This window comes from Ornithorhynchus anatinus, chromosome X5 (assembly GCF_004115215.2).
Source record: "Ornithorhynchus anatinus isolate Pmale09 chromosome X5, mOrnAna1.pri.v4, whole genome shotgun sequence".
Classification (NCBI taxonomy): Eukaryota; Metazoa; Chordata; class Mammalia; order Monotremata; family Ornithorhynchidae; genus Ornithorhynchus; species Ornithorhynchus anatinus.
The window spans coordinates 63,688,673-63,697,720 of record NC_041753.1 but is presented as its reverse complement, the minus strand read 5'-3'; positions in this window follow the sequence as shown (position 1 = coordinate 63,697,720).

Here is a 9,048-nt window from a genome sequence, read left to right as displayed (position 1 = left end):
TCGAACATGCCCATGTCTCCCCTACCCTAAAAAATCCCTCCCTCGACCTCACTGCTCCCCCCAGTTATAGCTCCATCTCCCTCCTACCATTCCTCTCCAAACTCCTCAAGCAAGTTGTCTACTCCCGCTGCCTCCACTTCCTCTCCTCGACCCGCTCCAATCTGGCTTCCACCCCTATCATTCCACAGAAACTGCCCTAAAATTACCGATGACCTCCTTCTCACCTCTACTCCATCCTAATCCTCCTGCCTTTGACACTATGGATCACCCCCTTCCCCTGGAAACTTTACCTAACCTTGGCTTCACTGACACTGTCCTCTCCTGGTTCTCCTCCTACTTCTCTGGCTGCTTCTCAGACTCTTTTGCAGGCTTCTCCTCTTCCTCCCACTCTCAGTGGGAGTCCCTCAAGGCTCAGGTCTTAGTCCCCTTCTACTCTCCATTTATACCATCTCCCTTAAAGAACTGATTCACTCCTACAACTACAACTGCAATCTCTACATGGATGATTCCCAAATCTACCTCTCCAGCCCTCACTGCTCTCCCTCTCCGCAGCTTTGCATTTCCTCCTGCCTTCTTCCCACCGACACCTAAAACTAAGCATGTACAAAACAGAACTCCTCTTCTTTCCACCCAAGCTCTGCCATCCCTGTGCCTTTCCGATCACTGTAGAAAACACCACTCTCCTCCCTATTTCATGAGCCCATAATCTTGGCATTATCCTCTACTCATGTCTCCCCTTCAAACCACCTATTCAGTCTGTCACCATATCATGTACATTCCTATTTCACAATTTCATATCTCCTTCCTTTCCATCCAAACTGTAAGCAAACTAATCTGAGCACTTGTCATCTCCCGCTTGGACTACTACATCAGACTCCTCCCTGACCTCCTTACCTCCAGCCTCTCTCCACTTCAGTCCATACTTCACTTTGATGCCCAGATAATTTTTCTTAAAAAACCACTCAGTCCATGTCTCCCCACTCCTCAAAAACCTGCAGTTGTTGCCCATCCACTTCCACATCAAAAAGAAACTCTTTAGCACCATCTTTAAGGCACCACATCAGCTCTCCCCCTCCTACTTTACCTCGCTAACTATAACTCAGCCTGCACATTTTGCTCCTCAAATCCCAACCTACTCACTGTACTTCATTCTCCTCTATCTCACCACTGACCCTGGCCTACATCCTCCCTCTGGCTTGGCACTCCCTCCCCCTTCATATCTATCAGACCACCACTCTCCCCACCATCACAGGCTTTTTATAATCCCATCTCCTCCAAGCGGCTTTCCCCGACTAAGCTCTAATTTCCCCTATTCCCTTTCCCTTCAGCATCACCTTTGCACCTGGTTCTGTATCCCTTCAGCATTTTGATACTTATCCCACCCTCAGCCCCACATCACTTATGTATTTATCTTTATACTCTGCTCCTTCCCCTATCTGTCATTTATGGTAATGTCTGTCTCCCCCTCTAGCCTGTAAGTTCCTCATACCAGCTCTATCATACTGCATTCTCCCACACAGTACTCTCTCTGAAAACAGTAAGAGCTCAATAAACACCACTGATTGATTGTAATTTCCTCGGGCTTTAAACAGTGTTCTGCCTTTGAAGATACAGCTGAGGATAAAGCCCAAAGCCACTTTGACCCTGGAGAAAACAGAATTAGACCCAAGCAATATTCAGAGCATTATGCAGATTTTATCAGCATTTTAATGGGTGATAAACTGATGATTATGATGATGATGATGATGATGATGATGATGATGATGATAAAGTTACCCACATCATGATTTCCCAAATCCTGCTCTCCTCATTCACCAAACAGTCCAGAGATCCTTCCCAAATATAGTCCTGATCATTGGTTCCTTGAACATTTCTACCTGGAGCTTTGTAATTTTTGCTTTAATGGGAATTTCAGGGCCTTTTCCCCACTCAGAGCCTCTGAATCTACATTCTGGTTAGTCAGGGTAGGCATAACCCACACGTCTGGCTTTTATCAGTAAGCTCGGTACAGGTGTCATGCCCAGTTACCAGAGCTATACAGAATAATAATAATAATAATAATAAATAACTTAGCTATTTAGTAAGCACTTCCCCTGGGCCAAAGTACTGTGCTAAGCATGGAATAGATCCAGATCAGCAGATCAGTCCCTGTCCTTGTCCCACATGAGGCTCCCAACTTAAGAGGTAGAGGGAGCAGTATAAACACTTTAGCAGAACAAGGGATTGAGAGAGAGAGATAAAGAGATTTTGAGAACGAGAGAAAGAACACTCTAGCTTGAGAGAAAAGAACAAAGGAGTCTTACGGCCAAAAGACAACTTGCTTGAATTATTTTGGTACAACTTCAATTCACCCCATGGTTATATTAATTCACTGGCTGGTTTCTATGATAATAAGACTTATTATGACAAATTCACTCAGTATTACTGTGGATAAAAGTCATGGTTCCAAGAGAGTCCCCCTGTAATTCAGAATTAGTTAAATGTACCATTAAAATAAAATGGATTTGCTTTGCTCTAGGTTTATTTCCTCCCCTTGTTTTCAGGTTTCTGGAGACAGATTTCTTTTTCATCCTTTTCAGTCAACTTTTGTAGACATTAATCAACTCCATAGTTTCCAAATCAGGATGTCTGTCATTTAACCTTCATCCTCCTTGAATTTTCATCCTGATGCATTTGGATTAAACCACAGACTGATAAATGAGCAGGGCTTTGGCGACACAAAAGAGCAGTCATTAAAAAAACCTCTCATAAGGTATGAGTCAAAGGCGGGGGAACTTTTTGCTTTTTCCCTGTGTTCCCTTCCACACCCAGGGTTCAGGGCAGCCTGCAGCAATACCTTTTTTTTTATTATGTTTATTTCTTTTTCTTTCTGATTCCAAACGCTTTTCATTGGCCTCTTCTGGTTGTTTTTTTTTTCTAAAAGAATACAGGTATGCCCTGGTGGCAGGCTTTCCTGAGTTTATTGCACTAATGTGGCTAGCAAAAGTGTTCTATCAATTTGAAATTTAATCCAAGACCAGAAAGCACAAAGAAGGAAGTGGTGGAAGGTTAAGTAACCGGCACTTTGATGGAGAGAGCAAGTGTAAGCTCATTTCTCCACAAGCTCGTTATGGGCAGGGAACGTGTCCACTAATTCTTTCGTATTGTGCCCTCCCAAGCGCTTAGTACAGTACTCTGCATGTAGTAAGCCCTCAATAAATCCTACTGATTAATTGATTGATTTCAAGGTCATGTGGCTCATATTCTTGAGCTAGGCTTGCAGAGAGAAGTCACATGCTGAGCTAAATTTAGGAGCTGCTGCCAGTGGGGGTCAAGAGCAATGGCTCTTGGGCCCTAACTTAGAAAACTAAAAAGATGGTGGCCGATGACTTCTCTCTCACTAGGCTGCCTTGAGCAAGTAGCTTGACCACTCTGTGTGCCAATTTCATCACCTCTGCAGTAAGCAGTCAGGCTACAAAGCACCACTAACTTACCACACAGGGCTGTGGTGAGGAATAAATAACTGAAGGTTTTATTCATGTTAATAACAGGTTAAAACAGAAAACCCAGCACAGTTTTCTTCCCTGTAGGTTTACTTAGAGACAGCCTTACAGATCCGCCTTCTTGGAAAGCTTAAAAGGGCCTCCAGCTATTCTCCTGGAGCAGCATGTTTGTGTGTATGATATTAGGAATCCGAGACCTGATTGCAGATAGTAGCACGTACAAATTTCTTCAGCTTACACCAAAGAAAATAGCCAACAGCTGGACACTGGGGACCAGGACACAATCAGATGAGGTTCCCCCACCCACCTGAATCAGTGTCACTGATGGTGTCACAAAAACTGTAACAGCACAGCCAAGAAGATTGGACTAAAGGGAAGTACTGAGGAAGCATTTTCCTCCTGAAATGGACACTTTCTGCACAAATGCCCCATTAAGTTACACAAACCCCAGAAATGCCAGAAGAAGAGAAACTGCAGATGGTCACCAAGACTAATTCAAACTCTTAATGATGGCCAAGGCTCTATTATTCTTCCTGTGAATTAATCATTGGTATTTATTGAGCACTTACTGTGTGCAGAGCACTGTACTAAGTGCCTGGGAGAGTACAATACAATAGAGTTGGTAGACACTTGCCCTGACCACAATGAGCTTACGGAACATTAGGGCCCAGAAGCTCCCGAGTCAGGAAACACTAGATTTGAGGCACTTATCGACAGGTTCTACTGCTACATCTTGGAGGGAGATCAGCTCACCCAATCCTACCTCACCTCACTGATCTCCTACTACAGCCCAGCCTGCCCACCCCACTGCTCTAGTGCCATCTTACTCACCGGGCCCCGATCTCATCTATCTCACCACCGATCCCTTTACCGCATCCTCCCCCTATCCTGGAACTCCCTCTTGCTCCAAAAAGCCAGACCACCATTCTTCTAACCTTCAAAGCCTCCACATTTAGCTTGAGAGGATGAAGCAGGCAAGCTGGAGTAAACCGGGAGAAGAGAGTGGATAAGTAGGAGGGACAAAGCTGATTGAGTGCTTTAAAGTCAGTGGTCCGGCGTCTTTGCCAGTTGAAGAGACAAAGGAAACAGAACTTTTCTCTGGCTTGCTCTCCCTTCTGCATCATCTATGCATTTGGATCTGTGCCCTTTGGGCATTTGATATTTGCCCCACCCTCAACCCCACAGCATTAACCTACATATTTTTGAATTACATATCTTAAATTACTTATATTAATGTCTGTCTCCCCCCTAGACTGTAAGGTCACTGTGGGCAGGGAATGTATCTGCTAACTCTGTTGTATTGTACTCTCCCAAGCACATGGTACAGTGCTCTGTACACAGTGAGCACTCAATAAATACCATTGATTGACAACTGATTGGAGGAGGGAGCTTGACGGTACAGAGTAGCAAGGGAGCATAACACTGAGGAATAGACAATAGCAGAAAACTTTAGCCTATGGGGAAACCTGTTCCGAAGCTGATGTTCAGACTGTCTGGAAGTGGGCCAGAGTGGACAAAGAGAAAGAAAAGTCCTTTGATGTCGTTAATCTCAAGGAATGGATTCAAATGATAGGGGGGTTACCCTTTGGGAAATAACTTAAGCATTCTGATTGGCAACCTGACATTCTGTAGCGGGCCAGGGGCTTCCAATTTAATGACCACTAAAGAAGTCCCCAAGGCCAACTCCTACCGTCGGTTGTGCAAAATCATCTGGGAAGACAGCAGTTGGTTCCCGATACAAATGCATATCACTTCAAGGATGGAGCACCTTTTGAGCAAAGATACCAAAGGGCACAGCAGGCTGAAAGAATCTAGAAACACTGAAATGCACCTACCTCTGGGGTGGAATCCAACATGTCCTTCACACAAGCATGAGCTCTACAAAAAAAGAGGAAGAAGAGAATGAGTTTCGCTCTACTTAATGGGTGTCAGGATGCACTTACCAAGATTATAATTTGGATGCCACCCCCAGTAGCCAATGGTCATGAGTCGGGGTTTTTTGTGCTTGTTTTTAATGAGATGCAATACATTTTATAAATACACAGGCAGCCAAGAAAACAAATGCTGACTCTCCTGCCTGGCCCTAAAGGAAATCAGATAGGAGGCCTAAAACAAATGAGAAGGACTTGGCCTCACTGCCCTATGACCTTCATGACCGGTTTGTGTGGAACCAGGATTTGGAGGGAAATCTGAGATTGTTTCCCATATATGGATGGTATTGTGTTCTTTTTAACCTCTGCATCAGGCAAAAACTCCAGACTACTGGCTTTATAAAGCAATCAGCTTTGTCCCTGCTACTTATCCACTCTCATCTCCCAGTATATTCCAGCCTGCCTGCTTCATCATCTCAAGCCAATCTACTGACTGTCTCACTCAACCCTCTCACCACAAACTTTTTGTTCACACCTTCTCTCCTGCCTGAAACTCCTTCTCCCTTCATATTTGACAGACTACCACTCTCCCACCTTCAAAGGCCTTCTAATATCACAGCCCCTCCAGGAAGCCTTCCCTGATTGATTTCTAATCGCCCCAATTTATATTCCCCAGTTGGTATTTCATCAGGTCCAGTGCCACAACCCCCAAAATCACTTTTTTATTGTATTTTTTTAAGGGTATTTGTTAAGTGCTTACTATACACCAGGCACTGTTCTGAGCACTGGGGTAGCTACAAGCTAATCAGGTTGGACACAGTCCATGTCCCACATGGAGCTCACAGTCTTCATGCCCATTTTACAGATAAGGTAACTGAGGCACAGAGAAGTTAAGTGACTTTCCCAAGGCAAGATTGTTAAGAGTGCTAGTGATTTGTGCAGTTAATTGATAGTATTTATCGAGCATCTACTGTGTGCAGAGGACTGTATTAAGCCCTTGAGAGAGTACCTTAGATCAGGCAGGAAGTCAGTCTATCGTATTTACTGAGCGCTGAGTGCAGAGCACCGTATTAAGCGCTGGGGAGAGTACAGTACAGTAAACAGACACATTCCCTGCCCACAACGAGCTTACAGCCTTGTTGGAGAGGCAGACATTAATATAAATAAATTACAGATATGTATATAAGTGCTGTGGGGCTCGGAGGGGGGATGAATAAAGGGAGCAAGTCAGAGCGATGCAGAAGAGAGTGGGAGAAGACATGGTCTCTGCCCACAAGAAGCTAATAATCTAGTAAGGAGGGGTGGGGGGACTGGTACATGATTATTTACATAGGAGGAAGGAGTCCTTAAATTGCAAAAATCTGAAAATGGGTATGTACAGAAGTGCAATGGAATAGATTGAGAGCAGAAGGACTGAGGCGGTGTAAATGTGCTGAGATGATAGTTGGGAGGATATCCCTTGGGGAGAAAATACACTTAATCGAGGTTAGCAAAATCATTTTGGGAGTCATCTGCATAGAGGTCAGCTAGACCATCTTGCTGATGACCCCTTGCCTAAGTCCTCCCTCTGGTCTGGATCTCCCTCCCCCTCCATAAGCGGCAGGCCACCATTCTCTCTGCTAATAGGAATATAAAGTGATAGAGTAGAAAGGTACAGACTTATGTTCTAATCCCAGATCTAGCTGTTTGTCCAATCCTTGGTCTTAGAGGTCGAAAGTATCTGCACCCATGACCCCAGCTTCCAGCCAATACTTGGGGCTTGGGGTAGCCTGCTGGGTGGGACTGGAGTGTGAGTGATCATTGCCAATCTGGGATTTTAGGGGCCCGGAAATCACTCCAGGGGGGTGGCAGCAGGTTAAGTGGCAAGCACCTCTTCTCTAATGCCTGCTCTTTGGCACACAATGTGGACTGCTCCAATTACTTTGTTAAAAAAGAGAGACTCCTTGCGGGAGGTAAAACAAAGGTAGAAGCAATTTTGAATTTTAGTTATTTTTCATGTCTGACATCTAGTAACACCTCAAGCTCTGCAGTTACAAACTGTACCGATGAGGAGCTGATCCTTTTATACTCATTTAAAGAAAGAGGATACAGCATTATGCAAAGAACAAGAGAAAAGGAAGCGCCTGTGCCAGCCAAGCTATTTGAGTACATTAATCAGCCCATCTTGCTTAAAGTATCTCACTAATGTATTTTAAACCAAATGCAAACAGTTCAGACAAGCGAAGTCTTTGGTACAAAATGAGACACTGCTTCCTAAAATGAGCTTACTGATGGTGAAATCAATCGATCAATCAATATTTACTGGGCGCCTAATCGTATGAAGGGCTTGGGAAAGTGCACTTGAGCAAGAGACAAGGAACTGCCCTCAAGGCACAAATACTCTAATGGAGGGTAAGCTCCTTGTGGGTAGGGAACGTGTCTCCCAACTCTCTTGTACTGTACTCTCCCAAGCACTTAGTCCAGTGCTCTGCACAGAGTAAGTGCTCAATAAATATCAGTGACTGATTGACTGGAGAGCAAAAGTACGGAAGGACGAAAGATGAAGAAGAGAAGGTTAGCCTAACTCAAGAAGATACAGAATGCTCAAGGGTATAAACAGAAGTACTAAGGGCAGAGATCTGGGCAGATGGAGGTTAACTGGGGAAGGCTTCCTGAAGGAAGCGGTAGAGCTTGAGGTGGACTATGAGGAAGGGGAGAGCTGTGATCTGGTGGATTTGAATGGAGAAGGAGTTTCAGGCAAGAGGAAGCGTATGACAAGGGGTCAGAGATGGGTGACAAAAACAAAAATAAGACACAGTGAAAAGTTCAACAAGGGCAGAATGAAGAGGGCAAGCTAGTGTGTAGTGAGAGAAGAGAGTGGAAAACTAAGAGGGAGCCAAGTCTGCTTGATGCAGAAGAGGATTACATATATCCAACGGATAGTGGTTTTTGAAGGCTGGGGATGTGTGCAGATTGACATTTTAGAAAAGCAAAGAAGCAGAGCCAAGTACGGACTGAAAAGGAGAGAGGCTGGAGACAGGGACCCCAAGTGAAGAGTCTGATGCAGTGGTCTGGGATGCAGCATATGACAAATACTAGACCAAGGCGGTGGCCACCTGGATGGAGAGGAAGGGAAAGGTTGTGGGGGAAAGGCATGTGGCTCTCGGCCAGTTACGGACACCCACTGACAATCGCTTCCACAAGGCGTGCACCTAAAAATAGTTCCTTACTACACTGACACATCTGGCCCATTCAGAACCTGTCTTTGTTTGCGAGACTGCTGACAAGACTGAAAAGACAAAATGAGCACAACACCTTCGATGTAGGAAACAGTGACTAGAAAAGTAAACCTAGTATAGTACTGAGATGGAACCCAAACTCCCATCTACAGCAGAGCAATCACTGGCAGCTGCCACGATTCCAGGTGTTTGTGCTCAACACTTCACCTTCGATGTTCCAGAAGCTCTTTTGTATATGAGAAACCCTGGATGAGAAGCAGTGGCTTTCTCAAGAGGGGAGAAGGGAGAAGGCTGCTTCTGCTGCCAAAAGCGTGTCTTTTATTCAACAATATGTCAATTCTACCCCACTAGGCCAGTGAAGGAAAAAAGGAGACAATGTTCAAGAAACAACTGCTGATCCTCGGTGCCAAAGACGGAAGGATTCAGGATACCAAAGAAGAACAAAGCATTTCCCTAGGCCAGTGATGGGCAAAGCAA